This window comes from Chlorocebus sabaeus, chromosome 23 (genome assembly GCF_047675955.1).
Source record: "Chlorocebus sabaeus isolate Y175 chromosome 23, mChlSab1.0.hap1, whole genome shotgun sequence".
In the NCBI taxonomy this organism is placed as follows: Eukaryota; Metazoa; Chordata; class Mammalia; order Primates; family Cercopithecidae; genus Chlorocebus; species Chlorocebus sabaeus.
Window position 1 is genome coordinate 6,415,288 of NC_132926.1, and position 25,487 is coordinate 6,440,774.

The following is a 25,487-nucleotide window of genomic DNA, read 5'->3' on the forward strand; positions in this document are numbered from 1 at the left end:
AGGGACCATGTAAGTGACAGGCTTCTCTGCACTACCCTCAATATTTTTGTATGTTTTTGAATAAATGAAACTGCTGTTTTCCTGATTATAAGAGAAAAAAACACTCCCTTAAAATATTTGGATGCAGAAACGCTGTATGAAAATTACCCTTTGCTAAGAGATACTCATCCTTAAGATGTTATATATATATACATCTATTAAGAACATTTTTCCATGCATGATTATGTGTACAAAGAGTGGTTTATTCTGTCCTTTTACTTGCTTTTTAAAAAAACTGAGCATATCTTTGACATCTTTCCATGATAGTAAGTATAGATTGTCATGATTTTTAAGAACAAAATAATAATTTATTTAACATTTCTCAAACCAATGGACATCTAAATCTTTTCTTTTTATTATTATCTAAATAGTATAATGAGCATCATAACAACTTGTTATGTTTCTTTAATGGTAAATTCCTAAAATGTGATTTGTTGAGTCAGGTTTTTATGGATTTGGTAAAAATCGCTACATTTTCTTGCAGAAAGTTTGCCCCAGTTTACTCTCCCATTGAAACCGGGGAGGTCCCTTATGCCCCTGGCAGGACATGCAACAGGGGCGTGGCTGCTGGAGCCCCAAGGGGGAGCATGCAGATGGGCAGGTGCAGAGGGTGTGGGGAGTGCTTTTGGGCTCCGACCCCATGGTGGTGCCTAGGGTGGGGTGTCTACAACTCCCGAAGCCCACGTGGGTATATGTTACAGTGTGTTCTTTCAGCTTTGCCATCTGCAGACGGCTTGTGTTAATCAGCTCAGTAAACCCTCTGCCTTAATGCGAGGGCAGGGGACCAGTGTGACAGCCTGAGTTCTTGCCCAGCGTACCAGAAAAATCAGATCACACGTGGGCTGAAAGGATAAGTACAAGGTTTTATTGTGTAGCGAAGGTGGCTCTCAGTGAGATGGATGGGGAGCTGGAAGTGGGGATGGAGTGAGAAGGGGGTCTTGCCCTGGAGTCAGCCTGACTGTCCCCGGCTGAACTCCCTTTGGTGTCTAGACATCCTTCCTCCTCTCCCTTTCTCTGCTGTGTCATTCCACCGTTGCTGGTCTGCTGGTGTCTGCTGGTCTGTTCCTCTGCTCCTCTTGACATTCGGCCACTTGTGTCTGTGGCCGCTAAGGTCTTGGGTTTATATGGGCACAGGGTGGGGGGCATGGTGGACCCAAAGGCAACGTTTTGGGCAGCAAAACAGAAATGCCTGTCCTCACTTAGGGCTTCAGGTCTTCAGGCTTGAGGGTGAGGCCTTTTCCAGGGAACCGCCCTCTTCTACCCAGTGTTTCCCTGTCTCCTGTTTGTATCACCATCAGTCACAGTTTGATTTATCTTTGATTCACACCTTAAGTGCCTGCTTCACCACTCCAAGCATATTGGATATTCTCAGTTTTAAAACTATCACATTGGGGCTGGGTGAGGTGGCTCACACCTGTAATCCCAGCACTTTGGGAGGCTGAGGTGGGAAGATCAGTTGAGGTCAGGAGTTTGAGACCAGCCTGGCTAACATGGTGAAACTCTGTCTCTACTAAAAATACAAAAACAAACAAATAAACAATCACACTGGGATAAAAATATTCCCAGGGTTTGTTTTAATCAGGTATGGTAAGACACACAGACACAGAAATGACTGTCTTGAAGGAAGAAGTTTTTATGTCACAGATTGCTAGAAACAAGAGGCACAGCATGCCACGGTGGGCCACACGGGAAGTGCTAGCATTGGTCAGGAGGTAGAGGAAGCAAGAAGAAAACATGGAGAAGAGCCTTTGTTATGGTTTCTGCAGTTAGGAATGGGAGAGGCAGGCTACACAGGTTTAGGATTGGCTGGTTTGAGTAATTTCAGTGAGCTCTGGGCGTAGGATCTGTACCTAGTGGCCTGATACCTGGACCTGGGATGATTGTGGAAGGGAAGTGTTGGCCCAGAGTGAGAAGCTGGGGGTGGTCTGGGTTCTGGAATGATGAGCTTGCATGTCAAAGGCACCACCCTAGTTGAGTTGTGTGCTATCTCTATCTCTAGGAATTACGTAACTCTGGGAGAGGCAGTCCCTCTCCCATTATAGAGGCCCTCAATGTCAAAACATCAGAAAATACAAAAACTAAGAAGGCATAGCAATTACAAAGTCTCGTGCAGCTGATTTTGTACAAATTGTATTGATTTAGCCCTTGATATTGAACCTAGAAATATATGTTCCACAGAGCCTTGTGAAATATTTGATATTTGACTGTATGCTTCATTGTCTCCTTTATTATATTTGGAGTACTGTGGTGCTTTAAGAGCAGTTTATATCAATATTACCACGTGCAAAATTTGAACAGTATAAGTTCTTCCCCATATTAAGTTCCCACAGAGGGGCCGGGCATGGTGGCTCACGCCTGTAATCCCAGCACTTTGGGAGGCCAAGGCGGGTGGATCATCTGAGGTCAGGAATTTGCGACCAGCCTGGCCAACATGGTGAAACCTCATCTCTACTAAAAGCACAAAAATTAGTTGGGCATGGTGGCGTGCAACTGTAATCCCAGCTACTTGGGAGGCTGAGGCAGGAGAATCACTTGAACCCAGGAGGCAGAGTGCAAGATCACGCCACTGCACTCCAGCCTGGGCAACAGGAGTGAAACTGTCTCAAACAAACAAACAAACAAGCAAACAAACAGAAAACCCACAAAAGTTCCCACAGAGGAAAAACAAATCTCAAATAAAATCTACTCTCCTTAAAAAACTTGTAGTCTCACAATAAGTTAATGCCACAAAATCTCCCCATCACTTTTCCTCACATTGCTTGTCTCCTCACTCTGATGTTTAGGAAAACTGCGGGATTTGTCTTCAGATTCTCTAGCCTCAGGAGTGTGGAAACCCATCCGGTTTGTCTCCTAATACACAATTAGCCCAGAGGGAATCCATACAAAACTTCTATAATAACTATATGACCTCACATCTGTGAATGTGGCAAAATAAGTCAGGTATTGCAGCATATCTTCCCTTTGTCCATCATCCACTTAATTCTCTTCCTTTCTAAGAGAATCTCTATTTTATTGGAAGTGGCGACGTGTCTAGCCCTAACAAACAAGTGAACAAACAGCAGCAACATATGACAACGACCTTCCCCAGCCTGCTTGGCAGGCGGGAGGTCATTGAGATGTGAAAAGAAGATGCTGAGTGGGGATTCTGGGAAACCCCTTGAAATTGATAAACTCCTTTTGCCCTTCCTCTCCTCATCCTGTCACTGGGACAGGACAAGATGGTGGGATCCCCAGCAGCCATTTTGGAAACACAGGGATGAAAGCCTCACTCTGTGGCTGGTGGAGGAGGGATCTAGAAGGAGCCACATTTCTGGCCTTGGACTTCCCATTCTGGAATTGTCATTATGGAAGACAAAAATAAACCCCTGTCTTGTTTAAATAGATGTAATTGGGATTTTCTGTTACCTGCAGCTGATTTAGATTCCCAGAGAAAGGCATAGCTCTTCTAATAATAGTACAATTCTCTTCTAATTCTTCTTTTACTTTCAGTTTTGTTTTTTCTTTCTCTAAAAATAGTCTAAATTGGTGTGTGGAAGGAAGTGGTGTTGAAGTGACATTCAGAGTCAGGTTCTGTTTCCTATCTTGAACCTCCCCAGACATCGGCCCAGCACTCACCAGCACCGTGATGGGTGTGAGCCCTTACTAAAGAGGCTTCGCACGGCCTCCTGAACCTCCTTGTTCCTCAGGCTGTAGGTGAAGGGGTTTAGCATAGGGGTCACCACAGTGTACATGATGGTTGCTATGGTGTCCTGGGCTGAAAAGGAGTCTGGGGGTCATACGCAGATCCCCAGGACAGTTCCATAGAACAGGGTGACCACAGACAGGTGGGAGCTTCATGTGGAACATGCCTTGCACCTTCCTATGGGAGATGGAATCTGGGGGATGGCTGCAGCAATGCGGATGGAGGAGACCAAGATGGGTACACAAGGAGCCAGGAACAGGACCACAGCCTCCAGGAATACACGCTGATTGACGTGTGTGAGAGCAGACAATCTTCATGAGCAGGTAGGCATCGCAGTAGAAGTGTGAAATCTCCTGGGCAGAGGAGCAGAAGGCCAGTCTGGACCAGAGAAGACCGTGTGGACCAGAGAGATGAGGCTGGAGCCCATCCACGCTAGTGCGGCCAGCCCCTGACAGAGCCGGGGGTGATGATGGAGCAGTACTCCAGGGGCTGCAGATGGCCACATAGCGGTCCAGCGCTGTGATGGCCAGCAGAAAGGTGTCCCCATGTTGGCAAAGGAGATGAGGAAGCACATCTGAGTCAGGCACTGGGGATAAGAGATCATCCATAGGCTGGGTGTGGTGGCTCACGCCTGTAATCCCAGCACTTTGGGAGGCCGAGGCGGGTGGATCATGAGGTCAGGAGATTGAGACCATCCTGGCTAACATGGTGAAACCCCGTCTGTACTAAAAATACAAAAAATTAGCCAGGCATGGTGGCAGGTGCCTGTAGTCCCAGCTACTTGGGAGGCTGAGGCAGGAGAATGGCATGAACCCGGGAGGCGGAGCTTGCAGTGAGCTGAGATTGGGCCAGTGCACTCCAGCCTGGGTGACAGAGTGAGACTCTGTCTCAAAAAAAAAAAAAAAAAAGAAATCATCCGTTTTCCTGCCACTTGGTTGGCCAGGAGCTTGGGGATCAGGTTGGTGATGAAGCAGATGTCGACAAAGGAGAGATGGGTGAAGAAGAAGTACATGGGGGTGTGCAGGCGAGGGTTGGAGCCGATGCCCAGGATGATGAGGGTGTGACTAAGTACATACACAGGAAGAGCCAGAAGAGGGCCTGCTGCTGCCCTGAGTCACTGGTGATGCCGAGCAAGAGGAACTCGCCGACTCTTGTCTCGTTCGCCTTACCCCTGGACATCTCCCTGCAGCTCAGGGAGGTAGCAGGCTGCACAGACCACAGGGGAAAGGCACTCAGCAGAGCCCAGGCTTGCTTTATGTTCAGAATTAGATAGCAGTTGATTTGCAATTAGATAAATGAACAGGGCTTCAGTCTGTAACAACTTCAGTCTGTAACAACCGTCGCTTTTTACTCAGTGCTTTTTTTGTTTTTTTTTTTTTGAGATGGAATTTTGCTCTTATTGCCCAGGCTGGAGTGCAGCAACATGGTCTCAGCTCACTGCAACCTCTGCCTCGCAGGTTCAAACGATTCTCCTGCCTCAGCCTTCCAAGCAGCTGGGATTACAGGCACTTGCCACCATGCCTGGCTAATTTTTGTATTTTTACTAGGGACAGGGTTTCACCATGTTGGCCAGGCCGGTCTCGAACTCCTGACCTCAGGTGATCCACCCACTCAGCCACCCAAAGTGCTGGGATTACAGGCGTAAGCCACCATGGCCGGCCAACTCAGTGTTTTTTGAGTGCCATCATGTTAAGGATTTTACATACACTATTGCTTTTAATCCCCGCCTTATAAAATAGGTAATTTATCCCCATTTTTCAGATGAAGTAACTGAGCAAATAAGTAAGTGATTTGCTCAGTTACTTCATCTGCTGAAGAGCCTTACTCTGTTGAATCCTGAGCCTGTGCCTCAGTCATCATGCTGCAGAGGGCCAGCCTGCTTTGTTCTCAGATGCTGGGGCTGAAGGCAGCATCCCTGTCTTTGACCTTAATTCAGCCAGCATGTCCTCATCACATAACTGTGAGTGGAGGGGAGTCAATGGCAATTAGCGATGCGCCCTCGTCTAAAAGCGCTGACAGTTAGATAGGCAGAGCCTAGTGTGGAAAGATGTTGGTAAATGCTCCCAAAATGTTACAATGGAAGATGTGATGAGGATATGAAGGCCTGGAGCAGGCTTTACTGACTAGAAACCTGCAGACCGTGGTGTCCAGTTCTATATACGAGTCTCTTCTAGACTGTCTGGGTTTTGGCCACTAGAAAATGTATGTTCAGGGCTGGGTGCGGTGGCTCACGCCTGTAATCCTAGCACTTTGGGAGGCTGAGGCAGGCGGATCACAAGGTCAGGAGTTCAAGACCAGCATGGCCAACATAGGGAAACCCCATCTCTCCTAAAAATACAAAAATTAGCCAGGCGTGGTGCCACACGCCTGTAGTCCCAGCTATGCAGGAGTCTTAGGCAGGAGAATCGCTTGAATCCAGGAGGCAGAGATTGCACTGAGTCGAGATCACACCACTGCACTCCAGCCTGGATGACAGAGTGAGACTCTGTCTCAAAAAAAAAAAAAGAAAGAAAGAAAGAAAAGGTATGTTTTCACAGCCTGGAGATGCTGTTCCCAGCCTGGCCTTCCCCACTGACCAGCTGTGTGATCTTGTACTGCTCCTTCTCTGCTGTGGGCCTCACTGTGTTGTCTGCAAAGGCTTTGTATACAGTGACCCCAAAAGTCCCTAAAGGGCCAGGCCTTCACACTTTCAAGATTCCATCCTATGAAACCCAACAAACCAACCTTGCATGACCCTTGTCTTACATAGTAGAGTTTTGAGAAAGCGCAGAATTATATCCATCCATCCTGGTGCACGACAGCAGCATCTCTCACCCAGGACACTACAGACATTGTTTCCACCCATGCCAGGATACTGGCTTTCCTCCCTTCAGCAGCGGGAATAAGCTGCTAAAAACACAAAGGTGGCCGGGCATGGTGGCTCACGCCTGTAATCCCAGCACTTTGGGGCACTGAAGCGGGTGGATCACTTGAGGTCAGGAGTTTGAGACCAGCCCGGCCAACATGGTGAAACCCCTTCTGTACTAAAAATACAAAAATTAGCCCGGTGTGGTGATGCAAGCCTGTAATCCCAGCTACTCAGGAGGCTGAAGCACGAGAATCTCTTGAACCCAGGAGGTGGAGGTTGCAGGGAGCTGAGATCAAGCTACTGCACTCCAACCTGGGCAACAGAGTGAGACTTTGTCTCAAAACAAAACAAAACAAAACAAAAGCTGCAAAGGGATCCTAACACTCTTCTGCTCAAAACTCCCCAAGAGAAGCTCATCACACTCAGACTAAGGCCCGGCCTCCTGACCTCAGCCCATCTGTCCCTTCTTGGCTTGTTCCCATGTACTCTTCTGACTGTATCTCCTGCCAGCCACTCAGGACTACCCTGCCCCTGGGCCTTTGCACTGGACGTTTTCACAGCTGGCATTCTCTCTGCCTAGACCTTCATGGGGCTGGTGCCCTCTTGCCATCTCTGCTTTCACTCACATAGCACCTCCTTGGAAGGTCCTCTCTGTGTGATTTTGAGTAGCCCCTCCTCCCGTAAGTCTCTCTCAATCCTGCTTTATTGTGTTTGCAGCATGTATCTCTGTGCAAGGTGATCCTGTTCACTGACTCTTTATGGCCTGTTTCCCTCATGAGGCTGTGCTCTCCTGAGAACAGGGTTGCATCTGTCTCACTCGCTGTTGTGTCCTCAGGGACAGGAACAATACCTGGCACATGGTAGGTGCTCAATATATTCATCAAATAAAAGAATAAACTATTACAAAGGCATTGTACATCAAAATCTACTTGTGTAAAGTGCAGACATAGTGTTTGATGAGAAATGTTTGGGGCCAGGTGCAGTGGCTCATGCCTGTAATTCCAGCCCTTTGGGAGGCCAAGGCGGCCAGATTACCTGAGGTCAGGGGTTCAAGACCAGCCTGGCCAACATGGTGAAACCTGTCTCTACTAAAAATACAAAAATTAGCTGGAGGGCATGGTGGCGGGCACATGTAGTACCAGCTACTTGGAAGGCTGAGGCAGGAGAGTCACCAGGAGGTGGAGGTTGCAGTGAGCTGAGATTGTGCCATTGCACTCCAGCCTGGGCGACAGAGCAAGACTCCGTCTCAAAAAAAAAAAAAAAAAAAAAGTTTGGAATGCATTTAAGAAATAAAATGATCACTTAAAGCATGAAGTGCAGGCCTTTCTAAGTGAGCGGAGGAGAAGGAGGCAGTGTCGAGTCAGTGTCAGTGTGGGAAGGTCCACGGTTGCATGTCAACGGGAGCTTCCTCGGCTACATCTATGGGAAGGATGGCTGTGTGGCCTGCGTATGATCCAGGACCTGTGACCCGTGTAGACCAGAGAGGCACACTAGCTCCTGTAAGCCAGACCTGGCCTGCAGGTGTATTTAGTTTGGACACTTCATGTTTTACAAAACATCTCACATGGGCTGACATTTTAAAAAACAAAGATTCCAGATAAAATCTGCATTTCTGGTTCTTGGTAAATAGACCTAGTAACACTGGACTCTTGTCCTTGCAGTGCTGCAAATCAGTTGGAAAATACTCACTGAGCACTCACTATGCAAAACACAAGCCCTGGGCTTAGCTCTGTATGGAGTCCTGGTGTATCCCTTAGAGCCGGCCTCTGTGGGAGGTTTGTGATGTCCTCATTTTGCTTGAGGCAGGGGAGGCGCAGCAGAGTCCAGGGACTCCCCGGGGGTGGCAGAGCTGCGGATCTCCGATTTTTATCAACGTGGTTGCTGTCTGTTCTGGCCCCAGGAATCACCCGGGAAAAGTTGACTCGCATTCCATGTGGCTTCCTTTCTGGGGTCTACTGGAAGCTATCACGATTTCTTGAAATTTCCTTATCTCCAGAAAGTCTGAACTGTGAAAGATTTTTCAAAGCTAGAATGAAGAATTTGTAGAATTCAGTAGGTTAGGGAAAGCTTACTTTGACTTCAGACACAGACTTGTTCATGTCTACAATTTTAAGCAAAACAAAACAAAACAAAACATCCACTTGGAACCTTAACGTACTGCTGTCAGCATTCTGTCCCATCCCCTCCCTCCCTCCTGCCCTCCTGCCCCACAAGGCAGTTCTTCATACACAGTAGTTTATTGACCTATTTTGCTTTGAATGATGTTTTCAACCAAAATCTTGTATTAGATATGATTTCTCAAGACTAGTTTTTGTCTTGTTATGATAAATGTTAAAGACATAGGCAGGGCGTGGTGGCTTATGCCTGTAATCCCAGCACTTTGGGAGGCTGAGGCGGGCTGATCACCTGAGCCTGGCCAGCATGGTGAAACCCCATCTCTACTAAAAATAAAAAATAAAAAATAAAAAAATTAGCCAGGTATGGTGGCAGTCACCTGTAATCCCAGCTACTTGGGAGACTGAGGCAGGAGGATCACTTGAACCCAGGAGGCAGAGGTTACAATGAGCTGAGATCGTGCCACATAGGTGAATTTTAAAGCAATGGAAATTACTTGAAACAACTGGATCACTAGGCAGTTTTTGGTATTACGTTCTATAGGGAACTTGTGTTGTAATTGTGCTTTTTTAGTGTGGGATTCGACTGGCACCATACCGTGTGAATTCTTTTCTTTTCTTTTCTTTTTTTGAAACAGGGTCTTGCTCTGTAACTCACGCTGGAGTACAGTGGCACAATCATAGCTCACTGCAGCCTCCAACTCCTGGGTTCAAGCAATCCTCTTGCCTCAGCCTCCTGAGTATCTGGGACTACACGCATGCACCACTATGCCCCATTAATTTTTTATTTTTATTTTTGGTAGAGATTGGGTCTCACTATTTTGCCCAGGCTGGTATTGAGCTCTGGTTCCAAGCAGTCCTCCTGCCTCGGCCTCCCAAAGTGCTGGGATTACAGGTGTGAGCCACCATGACCTGAGTGTAAATTCTTAAGGGACATCTATAGCTACTTCCATGCAAATTCAAGTAGTAGAGAACAGGGACCAGACTCTGCCATCCAGGAAGCGCTAACTAGACTCACAGTTGATATGCTGTTTAAAGCCAAGGAGGTGTGGGGAGAATTGAGACGTGTTGGAAATTCATGAGGAGTTGTCATGGGAAGTGGCGCCTGGCTTGTGTGGACTGTGAGATCATAGAATGCGCTTACACATATTTTCTTTTAAAAATCCACATTGCTGGCTGGGTGCGGTGGCTCACACCTGTAATCCCAACACTTTGGGAGGCCAAGGCAGGCGGATCATGAGGTCAGAAGTTCGAGACCAGCCTGGCCAATATGGTGAAACCCCACCTCTACTAAAAACATGCACACACACACATACATACAAATAGCTGGGCGTGGTGGCGCATGCCTGTAATCCCAGCGACTCTGGAGGCTGAGGCAGAACAATTGCCTGAACCTGGGAGGCGGAAGTTGCAGTGAGCCAAGATGGTGCCACTGCACTCCAGCCTGGGCAACAGAGCGAGACTCCGTCTCAAAAAAAAAAAAAAAAAAAAAGAAAGAAAAATCCACGTTGCTTACTGTGTTGTTTGGTAGTCTTACATGAAAATGTTAAATGCCCTGTCTGTCTGTGCAGGGCCCTCTCCATGGCTCCCATCCCGTCCCCAGTACCTCCATGCCTGGCAGGGGTGGAGGCAGAGGAAGGCTGGTGACTCTGCAGCTCCTTACCTCACCCTGGCTCATGGTTAGTGGAGAGACGGATTTGATTCCTGAGCGAATTGCTCTTCTCCGTTTCCTCGTCTACCCGGTGGGGGCGCTATGGTGAGGAGCACGGAGACGGTGTATGTACTGCCTGCACAGTCCTGGTAGGGCAGATGGCAGGGAGCTATAGCTACAGCCGCTGCATCCTTTTTTTGGCTCCCATAAGCGGTGGTGTGGGACACTGAGAGAAGCAACCTGGAGGCCTGCCCCTCGTGCTGAGAAGTCCTCAGGTGGAAGCTGATGTGACAGGAGGCGTGAGTCCGCTAAACTCACATCCACATGGTGTCTTTGCCTGAACCACTTTGCCATCCCGGTGTCCCCTGGTCTTACCCGGCTGCCTGTGCTGATCTTAATTCCTTCCCGATTCCAGCGCTCACACCTTCATTTCCCTCCGGGGGCTGACAGAGGTGGTTGCCCCACCCGGAGCAGGGAAGGCGCAGCAGGGAATGTGGCAGGGTGTGGCGTGCTTCACCTCTCGCCCTTGGGAAAACCCTTTTCTTTGGAACACCTCTGGAGGTGACAGTGCTCCCCTTGCACGGCCACAGCGATGGGCACCTGCTTCTTCCCACGGCAGGCTGCTCCTTCTTGAACTTCTTGGTTCAAGTGTCCGTGAATCGGTGCCTCATGGTCATCCTGAGGTCTTATTTGTTGGCTTGTGGGGTTGTTGTTTGAAGCAAACTTCATCAAGTCATTGTGTGGAAGGCAAGGTCTTCCTTTGAGGATGTGGCATCTGCAGGTACCTGAGCGAGGCTGGACATATCGGGGCCACTGTACCCGTTACTGAATTTTGTACCTTGTGTTCCATATGGAGTTAATGAGGAAGCACAGCACTCACAGGCTATGATCGAATAACAGCTAAAAATGTCTAGCTGCCTCAAATGTGTGAAGATTTGCGCTTGTGTTACCTGACTTAGCTTTCTGCAGCCCTGTGAGGGAGGCGGGTAGGACAGCAGGTGCAATCACCCATAGGTCCAGAGCCAATACTCAGCAAGATTGAGAGGAAGTCATCTGGTTATAGACTTACGGGGTCTATAACCCTGCAAGTTAGGGAGAGAAGAGGGGCAGCCTTCTCTCTCTCACTGCTCTGGGGCAGGGGAGCAATACCTGGGGTCCTGGGCAGCTCAGTCTGTCTTCGTATCCTCTGGGCTGGAGCACAATCCCTTTCCATCAGTATGTAGGGGTTTTATAGCCCCTGCCATAGAGCGAACGCCCAGAGTTCCTATTACAGGCAACCCACAGGAGGATTTGTCTGGGTTCTGCAGATCACAGTAGAATCCACCTCCCCAGGGGCTGAAGAAGAAAGGAAGATTAGTGTTCATATTGCAGGTCGGGTTGTAGGATTTTTCTTGTTGAAACTTTCAAGGGTACTTCAATCCCTGGCTGGGATGTGAGCCTCCCTAAATCTCACACTGAAGAGGGCTGACCATGTCCTTTCCAAATATTCTTTGTTCCATTTTATGCTCATCAAAAGTTTGAGTGAAGAGGTGAAGTATCTACCTTATCCTCTGATTATTCAGAGTATGTATTTTAGGGGATTGGTTAGAATGGCAAAAGATGTTAGGAACCAGCTGGCACGTGATGGGGTGATTGTGCCAGAAATAGGGCTTGGTCGGTGGCCTGTGTCAGGTTGGATGGATCTGAGTGTTGGGGATTAGGATTCCCCGTCCCCTTGTTGTTTACTGGGGTCACAGTCTACCTTACTGGCTTCCATGGGGTCCTTTGATGCTGTAAGCAATTTTGACAGTCATTGTGATTACTTCTGTGGCTATACTTAGGGGGTTATCAAAGTCTCTATTGACCAGAGCCTGGAACTCCTGTGATAAAAATTTCTCATCATGTTCTGCTTGGAGAATTAGGAAGCCACATACTTGAGATTTGTTCTGGTTCTGATATTGACTGAGATCGATGCATTTATGAAATAAACCATACCAAGGATGTCATGATGACCTTCTTGTTTATGTGTCACACAAAGCACATTCCTCAGAAGTTACTTGGCGATCTGTCCGGTCTTGGTTTCTGGATTAGATCTAGGCACACAATCCAGAAACATCCAGACTTTCCTTTTTTTGGTCCACAGTCACTGGGGTCCCTGGCCACAGTGTGGAAGTCAGCCCCCTCCCCCCAACTTAATGAGTGAGGAAGGAAGTGGGAAGAAATGAGCATAACTTCATTATTCCTCCATTTTTATCTCTTTTTAGCTCATAGGACTTAATGGTGAAGCCCAAGATCAATTAAGAGTAGCAGGTTATCAGGCCGGGCACGGTGGCTCAGGCCTGTAATCCCAGCACTTTGGGAGGCTGAGGCAGGTGGATCACTGAGGTCAGGAGTTCAAGACCAGCCTGGCCAACATGGTGAAACCCCGTCTCTACTAAAATACGAAGAAACATTAGTCGGGCTTGAGGCAGATGCCTGTAGTCCCAGCTACTCAGGAGGCTGAGGCAGGAGAATCACTTGAACCAAGGAGGTAGAGGTAGTGGTGAGCCAGGACCGCACCATTGCACTCCAGCCTGCGTGACAGAGCAAGATTCCATCTCAAAAAAAAAAAAAGAAAAGAGTAGCCAGGTTATCAAAAGGGTCCCCCAGGAACATCTACCACATCCCCTTTATCTCCTGGGGACCCACCTGTTCAGTGGTTCAGATCTTGCTTCCAAAAATGAGTCAGAAGATGACTCTTCCAGTTAACTCAGTGGCCATGGCACATCCTGGAAAGATTTTCTTCCATCCTGTTACTTCATGTCCTAGCTCATTGAAGGGCTGGCTGGTGAGCACTGCATGTCATATCATCTGGAATCATTACAGTGTCAGCAGCATTTAAATGGACAGCATCTGGGCTGGGTGCGGCGGGTCACACCTGTAATCTCAGCTCTTTGGGAGGCTGAAGCGGGCAGAACACTGGAGGTGAGGAGTTTGAGACCAGCCTGGTCAACGTGGTGAAACCCCATCTTTACTAAAATTAGCTGGGCATGGTGGTGAGCACCTGTAATCCCAGCTACTCAGGAGGCTGAGGCAGGAGAATCGCTTGAACCTGGGAGGCGGAGGTTGCAGTGAGCTGAGGTCGTGACATTGCACTCCAGTCTGGGTGACAGAAGGAGATTCTGTCTTAAAAAAATAAATAAAATAAAATAAATGTACAGCATCTGAATCTTTCTCATTTCATTCCTAGAGATCATTAAAACCCACGTCTCCTGAGTTCATTTCTGTCTGTGACAGTTTCTCAATTTTTCCTTGTTTTTTTTTGTGACCCTAACACTTCTGAAGAGTCCTGGTTAAGAATTTTGTACAATGTCTTTCTATTAGCTGTTCTCTAACTTTGCTCATGATTGGACTGTGCAGGGGAAGATCACCTCCAACTTCTCCTTACCTCTTATGTGGACTCTCAGACTGGATTAGGAACCAAATGGACACCAAGCAGATTGACAAGAGAAAAGCATACAAAATCGATCAGTTTTACATGTCATGGTGCAAAAGTAATTGCGGTTTTGGCATTGTTGAAATTTGCCATTTGATATTGGAATACATTCTCTTTTTTTTTGAGACGGAGTCTGGCTCTGTCGCCCAGGCTGGAGTGCAGTGGCCGGATCTCAGCTCACTGCAAGCTCCACCTCCCGGGTTTACGACATTCTCCTGCCTCAGCCTCCTGAGTAACTGGGACTACAGGTGCCTGCCACTGCACCCGGCTAGTTTTTTGTATTTTTTTTAGTAGAGACGGGGTTTCAATGTGTTAGCCAGGATGGTCTCGATCTCCTGACCTTGTGATCCGCCCATCTCGGCCTCCCAAAGTGCTAGGATTATAGGCTTGAGCCACCGCGCCCGGCCGGAATACATTCTTAAATAAATGTGGTTATGTTATACATCATTTTAATGCACATTTCTTTTTCTGGCCAATGACATTACTTGCTGTTTGTTTTATGTTTATTCTAGACTATGAAAGTGATGTTAGACAAAAAGTAGATTTGAGCAATTTTACTATTCGAGTTCAAAATGGGTCGTAAAGCAGCGGAGACAACTCTCAACATCAACAGCGCATGTGGCCCAGGAACTGCTAATGAACGTACAGTGCAGTGGTGGTTCAATAAGTTTTGCAAAGAAGACAAGAGCCTTGAAGATGAGGAGCGTAGTGGCCGGCCGTGGGAAGTTGACAACGACCAATTGAGAGCAATCATGGAAACTGATCCTCTTATAACCACACGAGAAGTTGCCGAAGAACTCAATGTCCACCGCTCTACAGTCGTTTGGCATTTGAAGCAAATTGGAAAGGTGAAAACACTCAAAAAGTGGGTACCTCATGAGCTGAGTGAAAATTTAACAAATCATTATTTTTAAGTGTTCTTTTATTCTACGCAACAATAATGAATTCTTTCTCCATTGAATTGTAACATGCGACAAAAAGTGGATTTTATATGACAACCAGCCACCACCCCTCAGTGGCTGGACTGAGAAGAAGCTTCAAAGCACTTTCTAAAGCCAAACTTGGACCAGAAAAAGGACATGGCCACTGTTCGGTGGTGTGCCACCGGTCTGATCCACTACAGCTTTCTGAATCCCAGCCTAACCATTACATCTGAGAAGCTTGCTCAGCAAATCGACAAGACGCACCAAAAACTGCAGCCAGCGTTGGTCAACAGAAAGGGCCCAACTCTTCTCCATGACAATGTGTGTCTGCACAATGCCTCAAAAGTTGAGTGAATTGGACTATGAAGTTTTGCTTCATCCACCATATTCACCTGAACTCTTGCCAACTGACTACCACTTCTTCAAGCATCTGGGCAGCCTTTTGCAGAAAAATGCTTTCACAACCAGCAGGTTGCAGAAAACGCTTTTCAAGAGTTCGTTGAATCCAGAAGCACAGATGTTTACGCTACAGACATAAACAAACTGATTGTTGACAAAAAAACTGTTGATTGTAATGGTTCCTATTTTGATTAATAGAGATGTGTTTGAGCCTAGTTATAATGATTTTTAAATTTATGGTCTGAAACCACAATTACTATTGTACCAACATGGGGATCTTCACAAGGGAGTGATGTCTGAAGAAGTGGCCAAAGCAAGATGCTTTCATACTTTTTAAGACAAATAATGATTAAATTATGAAGAAATGACAGGCCAGGCCGGGCGCGGTGGCTCACGCCTGTAATCCCAGCACTTTGGGAGGCCGAGGCGGGCGGATCACAAGGTTAGGAGATCGAGACCATGGTGAAACCCCGTCTCTACTAAAAATAGAAAAAATTAGCCGGGGCAGTGGCGGGCGCCTGTAGTCCCAGCTCCTCGGGAGGCTGAGGCAGGAGAATGGCGTGAACCCGGGAGGCGGAGCTTGCAGTGAGCCGAGATTGCGCCACTACACTCCAGCCTGGGCGACAGAGCGAGACTCCGTCTCAAAAAAAAAAAAAAAAAAAAAAAAAAAGAAATGACAGGCCAAAGGGGACCTGTTGGGGCAGTTAATTCTAGTGAGTCACTAGGGGATATATGGGAGGTGTCAAGCCAGTGGAAAGTAAGGGTTGTGGATGGGCACAGTGGCGCACACTGGTAATCCCAGCACTTTAGGAGGCTGAGACGGGTGGATCACGGTGAAGAGAGGTAAAGAGACTGAGACCATCCTAGCCAACATGGTGAAACCCCATCTCTACTAAAGATACAAAAATTACCTGGGCATAGCGGCATGTGCCTGTATTCTCAGCTACTCAGGAGGCTGAGGCGCAGGAGAACGGCTTGAACCCGGGAGGCGGAGGTTGCAGTAAACTGAGATCGCACCACTGCAGCCTGGCGACAGAGCGAGACTCCGTCTAAAATAAATAAATAAATAAATAAATAAATAAATAAATAAATAAATAAAGGGTTGCTTAAGAAAATTTATTTTTCAGGTCCTTTGCAGCCCTAATTTTCAGTCTCTGGTGATAAGGGACTATTTTCTTGCCGTCTCACTGGGAGGAATCTTTATGGCTTGCTGCGTGCAGGAAGTGACAGGTCAGCTAGCCCTTTCTGAAGCTACAATTTCTCCAGTGTTTTTCATTCAAAATAATCAATATGCCAATTCAGGATATTTTGGGTTAGCATGTCCTTGACTCCTTTAACTGCCACTAATGGTTTTGGGGAAAGAACCCCAGAGAGGTGAAATATTTTTATCATACTGGAGATATGTGGTATCAGCATGACTTATCCCTGATAACGTTAACCTTCCTCACTTGTTTAGGGTAATGTTTACCAGGCTTTTCTACTGTAAAGACTGTTTTTTTCCCATCCTATACTTTCTTCTTTGGAAGCAAGTCACTAAGTCCAGCCCACCGTCAAGTGAGAGGAGAGGATTAAGCTTCATCTTCTGGTGGGCGGGTTTGGGGGTGGGAAAAGTATTCACAGATATCACTTGGAATTCTTCTGTAAGGAAAATTTGTTTCTTCTCCCACACTGATTTATTTAATCACTTGTTTTCATCAGTATGGACTAGCTTATATTTATTTCATACTTTGGTTTATAATCTGATATGAAGGTCTTCCAAAAGTTCATGGAAAGTATATATTAATATTGTGAAAAAACTATACATGGATTTCAAGCATTTTTTTGCATCAAAATAAACTCAGGCTAACATGTTATAACATGTCTGAACAGAATCTAGTTTGAGGCACTAGGAAGGATAAGACATCAGTTTGAAAAGAGCCCCTATCAGAAAAACATGAATTCTGCTAAATTTGAAACAGGGACAGACATTGAATTAGTGGAGGAGAAACAAACATCAAATTGAAGAGTGGGTGGAAGAATAGTGAAATCACTGATGCTTTGTGAAATGTTTATGAGGACAATGCCCCAAAGAAATGAGCAGTTTGCAAATGGATACATTGTTTTAAGAAGGGAGGAGATGAGATGATGTTTTTTTTTTTTTTTTTTTGAGATGGAGTCTCGCTCTGTCGCCCAGGCTGGAGTGCAGCGGCCGGATCTCAGCTCACTGCAAGCTCCGCCTCCCAGGTTCCCGCCATTCTCCTGCCTCAGCCTCCCGAGTAGCTGGGACTACAGGCGCCCGCCAACTCACCCGGCTAGTTTTTTGTATTTTTAGTAGAGACGGGGTTTCGCCGTGTTAGCCAGGATGGTCTCCATCTCCTGACCTCGTGATCCACCCGTCTCGGCCTCCCAAAGTGCTGGGATTACAGGCTTGAGCCACCGCGCCCGGCCCAGATGATGTTTAAAATGAAGCTGGCAGGGGCAGAGTATCCTCATCAATTTGCAAGGAAAAAATTCATCTTGGTCTTGCCCTAATAGAAGAGGACTGGCAATTAAGAGCAAAAACAATAGCCAACACCATAGACATCTCAACTGGTTCAGCTTACACAATTCTGACTGAAAAAAATAAAACTTTCTGCTCGATGAGGGCCAAAACCATTGCACCCAGATCAGCTGCAAACAAGAGCAGAGATTTCCATGGAAATTTTAGACAAGTGGGATGAAGATCCTGAAGCATTTCTTCAAAGACATGTAACAGGAGATGGAACATGGCTTGACCAGTACAATCCTGAAGACAAAGCAGTGGCTACCAAGTGGCAGAAGGGGTCTAGTTACAGCAAAAGCAGATCAGTCAAGAGCAAAGATCATGGCAATTGTTTTTTGGAGATACTCAAGGCATTTTGCTTGTTGACTTTCTGGAAGGCCAATGAACAATAACGTGCTTATTATGAAAGTGTTTTCAGAAAGTTGGGGCCAAAGCTTTAGCAGAAAGCTTAAAAAAAAAAAAAAGCTTTAGCCCAGGAAAGCATCACGAGTCCTTCTCCACCACGACAATGCTCCTGCTCATTCCTCTCATCAAACGAGGGCAATTTTGCAAGTTTTGCTCTTGTGCAATGGTGCAATCTCAGCTCACCACAACCTCTGACTCCTGGGTTCAAGTGATTCTTCTGTCTCGGCCTCCTGAGTGCTGGGATTACAGGCATGCGCCACCACGCTCGGCTAATTTTGTATTTTTAGTAATCAGGGTTTCTCCGTGTTAGTCAGGCTGGTCTCGAACTCCCGACTTTAGGTCATCTGTCCGCCTCAGCCTCCCAGAGTGCTGGGATTACAGGCACGAGCCACTGCGCCTGGTCTTGCAAATGTTTCTATTGGAAACCATTAGGCTTCACCTTACAGTTCTGATTTGGCTCCTTCTGACTGTTGTTTGTTTGTTTGTTTTCTAATCTTAAAAACATCTTTAAAGGGCACCCATTTTTTTCTTCCATTAATAATGTAAAAAATGCTGTATTATCACAGTTGAATTCCCAAGACCCTCAGTTCTTTATGGATGGACTAAATGGCTGGCATCATCACTTACAAGTGTCTTGAACTTGATGGAGCTTCTGTTAAGAAATAAACTTTGTATTTTTAATTTTTACCTTTCTTACTTTTTTTTTTTTTTGAGACAGAGTTTTACTCTTGTTGCCCAGGCTGGAGTGCAATGGTGCGATCTCCTGCCTCAGCCTCCCAAGTAACTGTGATTACAAGCACCCATCACCACGCCCAGCTAATTTTTGTATTTTTAGTAGAGACAGGGTTTCACCATGTTGGCCTGGCTGGTCTTGAACTCCTGACCTTAGGTGATCTGCCTGCCTCAGCCCCCCAGAGTGCTGGGATTACAGGCCTGAGCCACAGCACCCGGCCTGTTAGTTTTTTCAGTGTTTCCTTACTTTCTTACACTATAGGATGCCCCAGGCTCATCTACGCTTTCCCTACCTCAGGCCTAGAATCAGCCATTTATTCTTGGAACTCAAACCAGTAATCTTTGACCAGCAGCACAATAAACATGAAGTTCAGAGCAGCTAAAAGATGACCTGTTTGAAAATAGGCTCAGCATACAAAAATTAGCTGGGCATGGTGGCGGGCACCTCAGCATACAAAAATTAGCTGGGCATGGTGGCGGGCACCTGTAACTGCAGCTACTTGGAAGGCTGAGGCACAAGAACCTCTGAAACCTGGGAGGTGGAGGTTGCAGTGAGCCGAGATTGTGCCACTGCACTCCAGCCTGGCTAATTAGAAAAAAAAAAAAAAAAAAAAAAATTGTTTTTAAGATGGGGTCTCACTATCTTGCCCAGGCTGACCTCACACTCTTGGGCTCAAGCAATCCTTCAACCTGGGCCTCCCAAAGTGCTGGGATTACAGGCATGAGATACTGTACCCAGCCTCATTTTTTTTTTTTGCATTTGGATATCTAGTTGTTTTAGCACGATTTGTTGAAAAGATTGCTTTCTCCACTGAATTACCTTTGTACCTTTCTCAAAATTGATTGTTCACTTCAATAGCAGTGAGCACACCTAGTACCCAGATCTTGGTTTTTAAAACCATTCTTGAGTGAAACAATCTAGAACTCCTTGAAGTGGCTGATTTGAGGACTGAGGCAGGAAGTACGCAAGATGAGCCTGGAACATCTTGTAGCACCAGAAAGTAAGGACGTGCTGAAGAAAGAAAACGCTGTTTGGTGGGGTTACATGACAAGAGCTGACTGAAAGAGCTCCCAATGGTCAAAGCTGGAACAACTGGAGCAGCAGAATAAATAAAGTAGTATTGAATTATAACCCAGAGTATACAGTAAATATCCATGAGTTCATACTCATGGATATTTTCGTAAAAGTTTCTTATGCAGTTGGAAAGAATGTGTATTCTGTTGTGTTGGGGTGGAGTATTCTACAAATGTCAGGTTAAGTTGGTTGATAATGCTGTTCCAATATACAATATCCTGCTCATTATCTGGAAGACAATGAAATCTCTGGAAGATTGGGAGAGGGAGACTGAAATCTTGTTATAATTATGAAAGTGTCTATTCCTCTGTGCTGTTCTATTAGATTTTTCTTCATACATTTTGAAACTCTGTTATTAGATATGTTGAAGTCAAATAAAATATAGAGATGAATCTCTAAATTTAAAATGTTTTATTTTGGAAGCAAGAATTGCAGTTTGGGACAGACACACAGACCAGGTGATTTTTGGTATGTCTGAAGAACAAGGAGAAGGTTAGAGGTTTTATGAAAGAGAGAAGTGTTACATATTGTTTTGCAAGTACATTGTCACTGGTAAGGGTCTGGGGAGCTGGCAAGTTCTGACTGGTGAGCGATGGCGGTGGGTCAAACTAGTTTTAAGACTTGTACCAGGTTGTTTTAACAGCTAATTAGATAAACTGGTTTCAGTTTACAACAGCTAAGCTTGCAGAGAATTACATTCTTGGAGCAATGTTATGTGCCCTGAGTGCTTTTATTTCCCTGGCTTCTTGACTCTGTTTTAGTTGGATATGACAAGAATAACCCAGTTTGTGTGATCAGCTCTCACAGACGTGTAAATATTTGGGATTGTTACATTCTCTTGATTAATTGACCCCTTTGTCATCATCAGATGACCTTATTTATCCCTGGTAATATTTCTTGCTCTAAAATTTACATTGTTTGATATTAAAATAGCCACTCTTTTTGATGAGTTAACGTTAGCATGGTGTATCTTTTTCTACCGTTTAATTTTGATAGGTATATTTGAAGTGCATTTATTGTAGGGAATATAAAATTGGGTCTTACTTTTTTAAATCGAATCTTACAACCAATCTCTGCTTTTATTTATTTATTTTTTTGAGATGGAGTCTTGCTCTGTTGTCCAGGCTGGAGTGCAGTGGTGCAATCTTGGCTCAGTGCAACCTCTGCCTCCCCAGTTCAAGCAATTCTCCTGCCTCTCAGCCTCCCAAGTAGCTGGGATTATAGGCACTGGCCACCACACCTGGCTAACTTTTATATTTTTGTTTTAGTAGAGATGGGGTTTCACCATGTTGGCCAGGCTAGTCTCAAACTCCTGACCTCAGGTGATCTGCCCTCCTCTGCTGGGATTACAGGCGTGAGTCACTGCACCCAGCCCAATCTCTGTTTTTTAATTAGGATATTCAGACTATTTACATTTGATGTGATTATTCATATAGTTGGGATTGAGTCTGCAATCCTGCAACTTGTTTTCTATTTGCTCCATCTGTTACTTGTTCTATGTTTTCTCTTGGTCTAACTTCCTTTGGATTAACTGACTATTTTTAATGTTTTCATTTGATCTCCTTTGTTTACTTGTTAGCTATGACTATTTCTCTTGTTCTTTTAGTGGTTGCATTCGAGTTTATTATATACTTCTTTAACTTATCAGTCTATCTGCGACGTTACACTACTTCCTGTATAATGACCTTACTGTGTTATATTTCTATTTTTTCCCTCTCAGACTTTAAGCTGTATTGTCTTATATATTTTACTTATTCATGTTGTAAACACTATATGGCATTATTATTATTTTTCTTTACATTTATCTTTTACAGATTTTTTTTTTTTTTTTTTGAGATGGAATTTCACTCTTGTCACCCAGGCTACAGTGCAATGGTGTGATCTCGGCTCACTGCAACCTCCACCTCCCAGGTTCAAGTGACTCTCCTGTCTCAGCCTCCTGAGTAGCTGGGATTACAGGCATGTGCCACCACTCCCAGTTAATTTTTGTTTTTTTGTTTTTTTCTTTTGTCGTAGAGACAAGGTTTCACCATGTTGGCCACGCTGGTCTCGATCTCCTGACCTCAGGTGATCTGCCTGCCTTGGCCTCCCAAAGTGCTGGGATTACAGGCATGAGCCACCGCGCCCAGCCTCTTTTACAGATTTTTAAATAAGAAAAAAGTCATATATTTACCTATGCAGTTACCGCTTCTGGTGTTCTTCATTCCTTTGTATAGAGCTGCATTTTCATATAGGGTCATTTTTCTTCTACCTGAAAGACTTCCTGTAACATTTCTTTTAGGGCAGGTCTGCTGGCAGCACATTCTTTCAGCATTTCTTTTTCTGACAGTCTGTTTCACTTTGGGTTTGTTTTATACTGGATTTAGAATTCTGCACGGACAGTTCCTTTTTCTTTCAGTACTTTAAAGCTACCGCCCTCCTGCATTATCACTGGCGTGATTTCTGATGACCAATCTATTGTCATCCGTTTCCTTGTTTCTCTATATGCAGTGCCTTTTTTCTCTCTGGTGACTTTTGTGTTTTTCTCTTTATCCCTGATTTTGCAGTCTTTTATTATTAGGTGGCTTCGTTTAGTAAGGAACCTTCATTACTTGTGCTTGGGTTTGTTGATCTTCCTGTATCTGTGAATTTGTAAGTTTCTTTTTTTTCTTTTCCTTTTTTTTTTTGGAGGTGGAGTCTTGCTCTGGCCCAGGCTGGAGTGCAGTGGTGTGATCTCAGCTCACCACAACCTCCACCTCACGGATTCAAGTGATTCTCCTGCCTCAGCCTCCTGAGTAGCTGGGACTACAGGCACGCACCACCATGCCTGGCTAATTTTTGTATTTTTAGTAGAGACGGGGTTTCACTATGTTGGGCAGGCTGGTCTCAAACTCTTGACCTCATGATCCGCCCGCCTTGGCCTCCCAAAGTGCTGGGATTACAGGCATGAGCCACCGCACCCAGCTGAATTTGTATGTTTCATAAAAATCTGAACAATTACTATTTTTCTGTACTCCTTGCTCCCTCTTTCCCTTTGCACATATATTCGGCTGTCTGTTGCTGTCACACAGCTCACTGATAACTCTTTTTGAAAATTATTTTGTTCTCTCTTTTATTTTGGATAGTATATATCGCTGTCTTCAAGTTCACTAATCTTTCCTTCTGCAATGTCTAATTTGCCATTAATCTCATCCACTTTTTTTATCTTAGTCATTATATTTTTCATCTTTAGAAGCATGATTTGGGTCTTTAAAAAATATCATCCATTGGAGTTAGAGCTGAAAAAAAGAAAAATAAAAATATCATCTATGTCTCTTCTTAACTTTTGAACATATGGACTACAGTTATAGTAACTGTTTTTGATGTTCTTGTCTGCTAATTCTAACATCTGTGCCATTTCTGGATCAGTTTAAGGTGACTGATTTCTCCCTCACTGTGGGTCTTTTCTTGTCATTTTGTGTGCTGTTAGTTCAACTGGATGCTAGACACTGTGGATTTTACCTTGTGTTGCTGGATATTTTATTACTCCTATAAATATTCTTGAGTTTTGTTCTGGGATGTAGTTAAGCTGCTTAGAAGAAGCTTGATCCTTTCAGGTCTGGCTGTCAAGATTCGTTAGGTCAGATCAGAGCAACATTTTTTTGCTAGGGCTAATTATTCCCTATCCCTGAGGCAAGAGCTTTTTTTGCTTCAACTACCAGTGTCTCTGAATTTTTAGGTTTCTAGTCTGGCTGGTAGAAACAGGTGCCCTTCTCTGCCGTCTGTGAACCCAGGTGCTGTTCTCACTAGTCTTTTCTGATCATTCTTTCTGTGATGTCTGGTAGTTTCCTGACACGCTTGCACTGATCAGTACTCAAATAGACCCTCCACAGAAGTCTGGAGTTTTCTCCTTTCCTGCTTTCTGTTGTCTGCTACTCTGTCTTGTGAACACCCACTGTCTTCGCCTCTCCAGTTCAGGGAGCCTGCCCTCCTCCTTGTTTCCTCTCCCTGTGCCTAGGCACTTGCTTGAGGTGGTGTGCCGGGCAGTCATAGGGCTGCCACAGGGATCATTAGCTTTTACTGCCTCGTGTCCACTGGCCTGAGAACTGTTGTTTCCTATATTTTTTCTGGATTTTGGTTGTGTCAAGTGGGAGGGTAAATCCATTTCCTTTTACTCCATCTGCTAGAAGAAGTGTCCACTGACTTTTAATATTTTTCTTTCAAAACCCACATTAGAAGGAACCCTTCCTCTGTAACAACAACCGGCAGCTTGATAAAGTGTGTTCCCATTGTCCTGTGACTCCTCCTTTTCAAAGCAAGCCTGCGAGGTGGATACCGTATCCCCATTTTACAGATAAGGGGACAGAGCCTCAGAGAGGTGAAGGGACTTGTCCAAGGTCACACAGACCCCCATTGTAGTGGGAGGTGGGCTTGATCCTGGCTCTGCCTGGACAGACTCTGTGACCTTGGTAGTTCCCAGCTGTACGGATTGTACAGACTGTGTGACCTGCTGTAGTTCCCAGCAGGGAAAACAGAGCCATATGGTGTAAGGGTTGGTATGACTGTTTTTCTTTTTAATTTTTATTTAAAATATTTTTTGGTGGGAAGTAGACAGGTGGGCTTCGAGAGTGATATTTCTAGGGTCACAGCATTACTGAGCTGGGGTGTCTGGAGAGAATCAGGGATCTCTGTGAGTGGTCTTCTGACTGCGCCCCCATTCAGAAGAGAAGGAAATATGTTTTTCTTTTTCTTTTCTTTTTTTTTTTTTTTTGAGATGTGGGTCTCACTTTGTTGCCCACGCTGGAATGCAGTGGTGCGATCTCGGCTCACTGCCTCCTGGGTTCAAGTGATTCTCATGCCTCAGCCTCCTAAGTAGCTGGGATTACAGGCGCGTGCCACCACGCCCAGCTAAGTTGTTGTATATTTGGTAGAGATGGGTTTTTGCCATGTTGGCCAGGCTGGACTTGAATTCCTGACTTCAAGTGATCCACCCTCCTTGGCCTCCCAAAGTGCTGGGATTATAGGCGTGAGCCCCAGCGTCTGGTCAGAGAGTGTGTCTTCTTATCTAATGCATCTGCCAGAGAATCAGGCTTCTTGCCAGAGCTGTGGAGTTGGGAGTCTGAAACCCCTGAAATCTCAGGGATAGTGGGGAGTTACTGGCACCCAGTGTCAGAGAGGGTGGGGTGAGAGGAGGGAGGAGCACCAGAAGGTTAGAGGGTAACCTTGTGGAAGCTGTGGGCGGAGCACGCTGAGGTGGGGGCTACACGAGTGCCCCACCCCTCTCCACCCATCTCCTGGTTTGTGTGATTGTCCCTGCTTCTCCCACTTCTGGGTGGAAAAGGTGGGGAAATAAATTCATGAAGCGTGAGTAGGTGAGGTGTGAGGGAGACAGCTTGCCCGGGTGGGCAGCACAGATGACTGGCGGGTGGGGAGGGAGGTGGTGGGAGGTGAACGTGCAGATCCTCAGATCTCCGAGAAACAAGGTGGAGGGGGCTAGCCTGGTGTGCAGAGTTGCAGGTGGGGGCACTGGTGGGTGAAAGCTGAGGCACAGGTGTTTCCTGGGAAGAAGGGGATGTGGTCTTTTCCTGGCCGTGGTGGAGGCTTTGAAATGTTCTTGGAGAATTTCTTTTATAGTGAGATTCTTTTGAGATTGAGTTTTTTAAAGTGTGGAATGGCACAGAATAGT